This window comes from Myotis brandtii, unplaced genomic scaffold, assembly GCF_000412655.1.
Source record: "Myotis brandtii unplaced genomic scaffold, ASM41265v1 scaffold259, whole genome shotgun sequence".
Classification (NCBI taxonomy): Eukaryota; Metazoa; Chordata; class Mammalia; order Chiroptera; family Vespertilionidae; genus Myotis; species Myotis brandtii.
The window spans coordinates 3,723,770-3,730,700 of record NW_005359840.1 but is presented as its reverse complement, the minus strand read 5'-3'; the positions used below and the strand labels follow the sequence as shown (position 1 = coordinate 3,730,700).

The 6,931-nt window shown below is 39.1% G+C and overlaps 1 protein-coding gene across 1 annotated transcript in view; it reads right to left on the bottom strand.

The window, feature by feature from the left end:
* DIAPH2 (diaphanous-related formin 2) overlaps positions 1-6,931 on the bottom strand; it is a 550,233-nt gene that overhangs the window by 314,747 nt on the left and 228,555 nt on the right. The window lies entirely within an intron of this gene.

The window sequence follows — 6,931 nt, the reverse complement described above, 5'->3', positions numbered from 1 at the left end:
CAATCATATTTGAGGGTGACTTGCTGGTTCATATTTATAGCAAGTATTACATTTTTTATGTTTTCACAAATAATTAAGTAGCAAAGTATTACAATTATATATTCAATAGTTTTGCTGGTAAAAATATCTTTTATATCTGAGAGGCACTAAATTTTCTCACTTAAAAAATTAACACTTATTCTGAACATTCACAACAAATCCTTTATTTAATCAAACTCTCTGGTTTTCACTCAATGGTAATTTATTGAAGAGTTCATATACAACCAACTCTGGGGATATAATGTAGAATAAAATAAACTCCACAAATTCTGAGTCTTGGAAGACAAAGAGAAATGAAATAATTACAGTATAGTGTGGACAGTTCTATAATAATTGTCCTCACAATGTGCACTGGAAAGTCAAGAAGGGCAAAAATTAGATGAAGAAGAGTGGCAAAGGACATTATAAAAATGCACAAGGCATTTTTATTTCAGTTACGTGTTTTAAAAAAGAGAGAGTGAGAAAAGGAAGTGGAGTGTAATTAGGAGGCCAGGGCCATAATTCTAGTTTCAAAACTAAAGTGACCAATTGTCCTGGTTTGTACAGGACTGTCCCAAGTTAAGCACTGAAAGTTTCACTACTCAAGAAAGCCCTCAGTCTTGGGCACCAGGATAATTATAAGGTTAAATAAGGTCATAAAGGTAGGGCCTAATCTGATAGAATTAGTGTCCTTATAAAAAGAGATCCAGATTTTTCCCTCCCCCTCTCCCTCCCCCTCTCCTTCTCCCTCTCCGGAAAAAGAAGGTGATGTGAGAACTCAGTGAGAAGGCATTTGTCTGCAAGCCAGGGAGCATCTCACCTACGCTACTAGCACCTTAATCTTTGACATCCAGTCTCCAAAACTGTGATAAAATAACTTTCTGTTTTTTAAGCCACCAACCTGTGGTATTGTTATGACAACCTGAGCTAACCAATACACTACCCAAAGTGTATTTCACTGTTCTGAGCATCAGTTTTCTCACCTGTGGACTAAAGAGGCTGGAGTAGATATCTACTGATGTTAAGATTCTAAGTTTATATGAACACATGATTTCAGCTAAAAACAATTAAACATTCTGAAAATTTTAGAGTGCTTAGATATGATTTTTTTCTTAGATCTTTTGCAGACTTTCTCTTGCATTACATATTTCCAAATTTTGTTTCCATTGACAGAAAAAAGTCATTCTCCTTACAAATGATACAATCTGGTACATTATCTTCTATATCACAATGAAAGTGAACCTATTTCAGCTCTTCCATCTTATAACATCTATGGTGAAGATGGATGCTTTCTTTTTTATACTAGAGTGATCCCTGTAATATTCTGCCACTTCTACCATGTAATGGCCTCCAGGAAATGAGGCCTTTAATATGTTACATATACTATATATAAATGATAATCTTGGAAAAAGTAACACAATTACATTATCATATTACCCCTAGTAGACCTAAAGATATCTAAAATTTGCTTTATAGTAAACCTAAATGTTTTCTTCAGGTTCTTTGTATGACATATTTCACATCTGTACAAAAGCATGTCATCCTGCTGAATTATAATTTATTATGTCTCTCTAACTAGAATGACTAGAAAGTCATAGGATAGGTGAAGGGGATATTAACTCAAGTCAGAAGAAGAAAGGTTTTGGGCCTTCATAAGTTATGAAATTGGCTGTGAATGATTTTCATATATATACTAGTGGCCCGGTGCATGAAATTCTTGTGTGGGGGGGGTCCCCTCAGCCTGGCCTGCACCCTCTCCAATCTGGCCCCTCGGGGGATGTCAGACTGCTGGTTTAGGCCCGATCCCACACCAGCAGTCAGACATCACTCTCGCAATTCAGGACCACTGGCTCCTAACTGCTCACATGCCTGCCTGCCTGCCTGATCGCCCCTAACCACTCTGCCTGCCAGCCTGATCACCCCCAACTGCTGGCCTGATCGCCTCCAACTGCCCTCCCACCCCCCTGCCGGCCTGTAGGTACTGGAAAAATGCTGGAGAATGGAAATTAGGAATTGGGAGCCATTTATTTTCATTACAGTTCAGCCTTTAGTGACTGACTTCTAGGGAGGCCCCTCTCTCTGGACCTCAGTTGTCCCAACTGTAAAATGGGGGCTTGGATAACTGGATTCCTAGGCCCCTTCCACGGTGACAACTGGGATTCTGTGAAAGCTCTAAGCAGCTGGGTGTGGCCCCACCCCCTGGGCGCCCAGAAAGGCCCAGGCTGGGATCACACAGGGAAGGGCTCCAACCCCGCCCAGACCACGATCTGAGCTTCCTGAAAAACTCGGGGTCTTCCTTCAATGGTGTGTACCCCATGATTGCACCATGGCTGGCACTTCCGCACCACAGGCCTTTCTGCTCGCGCCCGGGGAGGCTGGGGGTTCCCGAGGCACCCGCGGGCGGAGGGTTGGGGGGAAGGAAGGAGGATTTGCAACAATACCTCTGGGAGGAGGCAGCTGGGGCAGTGGCGGTGGTGGTGGTGGCTGGAGATGGAGGATAAGGCATAGGAGAAGGTGCCCAGGCACCCCCCCCATTGTCCCCAGCCCCCGACAGGCCTGGCCCCGCACCCTGCAGCATGTCCTGTGCCCCGGATCGTGCAACCAGCCCTTACCTTGCAGTGCCCGACTGTCCCCCTGCTCATTAAAGTTACTTATCCCAGAAAAGCTCGCATAGGGCCCGGGAGCGAACCCACAGACAAAAGTGAAACTTTGGTAGGGCTGGAGCGACTGCTGGTTGGTGCCTTTCCCCCGCCTTCCTTCCCACCACCCCCCCATCCTCCCCTCGGTCTCCTATGCAGTGCCCTGAGAGCTGGAAGCTGATGTCAGGGGCCTGAATTCCTGACTTTGCCTGCACGCATTTGTCCATCTAAGGTATGGGAAGACGGGTGTCCGGGAGCCACATGGCACTGCCTACTGGGGGAGGGGGTGCCCGCGGCGGGCAGGAGTTGTGCCAAAAGGTGGGAGTACAGCGGATATTTTATTTCCTGGAAATGAGAGGAGGGGACCTAGGGATGCAGGGTGTGTCTGCTGGCTCTGGCCCCAGTGACCCAGGAAGCCAAGCCTGGCAGGGGAGCTCTGTGGCTCTGGCCAGCGCCGCCATCTTTGTCACATCAATTTGCATATTCCCTCCTTATTGGCTGTGGGCACTGCCATCTTTATCACAACGTGACAGTTAATTTGCATATTACTCTTTTATTAGGATATATATATATATTTATATAGTTACAGAGGCAAGATATCTAAACTAGAGTGTAAATAACTCTTTTCACAACCTACCTACCAATGTTATCATTTGTTTCCAATATACACACATACCATCAATATTCCAGGCAGTGTGGCTTTCTCATTCATCCTCAAATACGTGATTATTCCTAGTTGTGTACTATCATTAAAAATAACTACCAGCACTTGTTTAATATTAAAAATTTTCAAAGAACTCTGACCAAGATCATTTTATTTGATTGTGAAAACATCCCTATCAAAATAAATAAGGGTCACTGTATTTCCTTATTTATAGATGAGGAAACTGAGGTTTGGTTAGAGAAAGTGATTTAGCCTTGAACACTTGCCTAGCAATTAGCAAAATGGAAGCAAAAATGCAGGTTCAGAGCCCAGTGTTCTCCCGTATTTTAAGGGTATGGCTTCTCTTCATATAACCGAATTCTACCTATTCTTCAAAATCCTTCTCTTCCAACTTACCTTACTGCCTATCTCCATCCTCTTCATAAAAAAAATTATTCCCTTCTCTGAAGTCCCACTAATCACAGAGTCATCTCACTGGCCATTAATTTTTGTATTCATTGACAGTGTATTCTATGGCGTTACATAGTACTCTCTGAGTATATTTCCTGGCTACCCTACTGTGCCACAAGCTTCTTGAGGTCTCCTCTGCTGTACCTTAGTACCCCCCTGGAGCACCAACCAGCTCTTTTGTTTTGCCTTTGTTCAAGCCTGCCTGATATCTCTTCATTTGCCTCCAGCCTTTGATATCCCTATCTCTGTTTACAGCGGCCTTGGGGCATGACCAATTTTCCATCACAGGTAGTCTTGGTAGCACTGTCAATCAAGGTCCTTTGCCCTCCCTTGGACAAGGGGTGTTCTTGTTCTGCACACTAGGCTAATTAGTTTCTCTTTCTAATTAGAATTGGAATCAAACATAGGGAGAGGAGGAGAAAAATGGTTGGAGCTAATACACCCAAAAGACAACTTCCTGAAAAGACTTTTGATTAATTCCTGCTCCTTGCATTCTCAAAGCTGCCATAGTTTCTGTTCTTTTAAAGGCCAAGTTCTTCCCTCTTTGTTCAGTTTCTGACTGAGCTACCTTATACCCTCCCATTAAACTCCATTTTTTTTTTTTTTGCTTACATAGGGCAGAGTCACTTTCTGTTGCTTGCAAACAAAGAACCCTGTCTGATATAGTACCCACAAAGCTTAGTGCTTAGGGAGTGCTGAGTATTTTTAAATGTTCTGTTTTTATGCAGATTATATGTTATTATAAGCTGAAAACATAAACAAATGACCCTGTGGTGCAACACTGCTATTGGTTAGAATGTTAATAACCAGCAGGCAAGCATAGGCCAAGCTAACACTGGGACCTCATCTGCATGGAAATGATTTTTATTACAATTCAGCCCCCTAGTTTGGTGACTCACAAAGTGATAATTCACTGCTGAAAATTAACAAAACATTTCGTGGTGAGGGTAGTACTTATAGTAATGATACCCTTTAGTGATATTTGACATTTAGGTTAACCCCTCTGTTTTCCTTCTCTTCCCAAATATTGCAGGAGCCAACTGTGGCCATCTGAATTTTTAATATGACTTTACTACAAGATACATCTAATAAGTTTAACTGGCTCCTTTGTAGCTAGGTGAATATTTTAACATACTCTATAGCTTCTTGTGAAAAACGTTGAATTGCAGTTTTAAATTCACTGAGAAAGAAAATTACCATTAGAATAATTTAGGTGGTTGAATGGTATATTTAAAGCCTAATCAGTACTCTACAAAGAAAGTTTCCTGCACTATTTTTTAAGAAAAAAATAACACTAAGAAAAATCAATCAAGTAGTATTTTATAATATAGCTGGAATTTAACAGCAATTCTAGCTAATCACACATCAGTACTTAGTTAATTCAGTTTCGAACAGATTATAAACTTAAGCTATTTCTATGTACTTCAGTAAATTTCTGTCATTTTAGACATTTACATCTATTGAGAATCCTTTGTATTCAAGGAACGTTCCTAGACATTATGGGAATATCATGATATCATGCATATATATGATATTTCTCTTTCTTAATGACAAGATAAAAATCCTACTGAAAACTAGGGGGTGCATTTTAAAACATTCACCTCTTTCTCTTTTAGAACACCTATTACTACATGATAGTATTTCCCACAAGATTATTTTTTATTTTACTTGAAGTTGGCAAAAATCTCTGTGCTGAATCCTTTGAGCATCCCTCTAGTGATAGATGTCAGAGCAGCGTTGTGAGGAAGAACTTGTATTTGACAGGGAGATGACAGGAAAAAGCCTCTCTCCGAAATATAAGATGCAACTGTAAAATCCTTCTGTGAGATTAATATCATCTTTTGTTCCTGTGTATAAATGACTTATTCATTCTTGCTTAAAAAAATCTGTTCATGTAATTAATTTGAATAGTGTGAAATTAAGACACTTAAATAGGTACATTTTAGGAGTTTGTTTCAAATATTTTATATGAATTAAATGTGAAATAGGTATATAATACAAATTGCCAATTATATTTTTTAACTTCTAATATTTCTATAATCATCAACCAAGATTCACTCACTGTACATATAGCATGTACTCTAAACAAGTAGCATCTTGGTAAGAGATTATTTTATTATGAATATATGATATGCAATACAATGAAAAAGTCTTAAATATTTACTTTTGTCCTACAAATCTGGCTATGATTTATTCCAGTTTACTAGAAGCACTGCCTTAGTCTCTCTGGCATTATAAAATAATTTCACATGTCCCCTAATATCACAAGAAGAAGGAGTAAGATCTTTTTTGACAAATTTAACATTCTGGGTGTCTTCCTTTCTTTCTTCCCTTATATCCCTCAAAAATAAATCAGGAGCAAAAAGATAGAATTCCATTATATATCCTATTATCTACAAATGCTATTCTTTATGTCTGAGTTAGAACTACCAGAAGCAAATCATTTTTGATACATATTAAAATGCTTGTCCATGTATATGTAATGCACATCTATTTAATGCATGAATAGAAAAGAAATTTATATCCATTCCTAGATCTAGGATTCTCGTTATAATATACTTCAAGAACTAACCAAAATTCTGCAATGTTTTCAGATGTGAGAGGAAAAAAAGGTGAAAGAACGGTGAGATGTCAAAGATAGATTGCTTGTTTTCAGATTTATTTTCATCTCTAGCTTTCTACAGGCCTTCACCTCAGTCTGTTCAGTTTTCTCTATAACAGACAGATCTTTTCTGAATAAGGTGGTTTGCTCTAGCCTAGAAAAGGACATACATAATCACTTTTGCACTTCTCTGTTTCTTTGTTTACTTTTCACAAGAATTAAAATCTCAAAAATAATACTATGTAATGGCCCAATCCAAACAATAAGACAATTATCACTTGATTTCTTAAAACTTTTTGTAAATGCACTAGATACGTAGTATATGCTTAGTAACACAACACTATTCAACCATGAAGAGTATTATTTTCTTAGAGTAGAATAAGCAAAGCACATTTAAGAAGTTTCTGGCTATTCGCTGAAATTCATTCCTCAAATATTTTTTGGAGAGGCATAAAATAAGTACAAAGAGATTGAAATTCAAGATTTCATCTATATTACAAAAGCAAATTTTATTGATATACAAACTCTAGTAATATTTGATCAGAAAGAGTTTACAAA